Genomic DNA, 709 nt, shown 5'->3' with positions numbered 1-709 from the left:
ACCTCGTCCTCCTGAAGTGCTGGGATTACAGGCGTGAGACACTGCACCCGGCCTGTACATTGGTTTTTAAAGGCTTCTTGATGAAAGCGATGTATGACACTTTCATATTTTATTGACCAAAGTCAATGGCCAATCTCTAGGTAATAGGGAAATGAAATATCACCCTGCTCCCAAATGAAGGAGAAGTAGAACATTTAAATAGCTGTAATGATTAAATATGATCAATACAAAATTAGAGAAATTGATTTGCAAATTCTGTTTCTGGCAACATTGTGGGCTAGAAATCTGGTTTGTTCATTCTATTAGAAAGCAACTTAAAATACCGGTTTGAATATAAAACAATTCTCAAATGCTTCCACAAGCAAAAAAGAAAATGAGGACATTTACATCAGAGAATAAGTGAAGATGAGCCTAGAGATGTGACTGCAATGGAAACTGACTTTTAAACCTTGGTGCTAAGCGGAGCGGGAGGCTGGGGCAGCAGTTCTGGTATGGAACCCACAAATCTGCATTAAAAAATACTATGACGTTTGTGAATAGCAGTATTCTCTTGCATCAGTTTCTCAGTAAGTTTCAGAAATTCAAGAGCCAGGAAAAGCCTGGAAAAGTTCAACCTTTAAAAATAAGCTGTCTTGGCTGGGTGTGGTGGCTCACGCCTGTTATCCCAGCACTTTGGGACGCCAAGGTGGGTGGATCACTTGAGGCAAGG

Source organism: Mandrillus leucophaeus, unplaced genomic scaffold (genome assembly GCF_000951045.1).
Source record: "Mandrillus leucophaeus isolate KB7577 unplaced genomic scaffold, Mleu.le_1.0 Scaffold559, whole genome shotgun sequence".
Taxonomy (NCBI): Eukaryota; Metazoa; Chordata; class Mammalia; order Primates; family Cercopithecidae; genus Mandrillus; species Mandrillus leucophaeus.
This window is presented reverse-complemented; position numbering follows the sequence as displayed.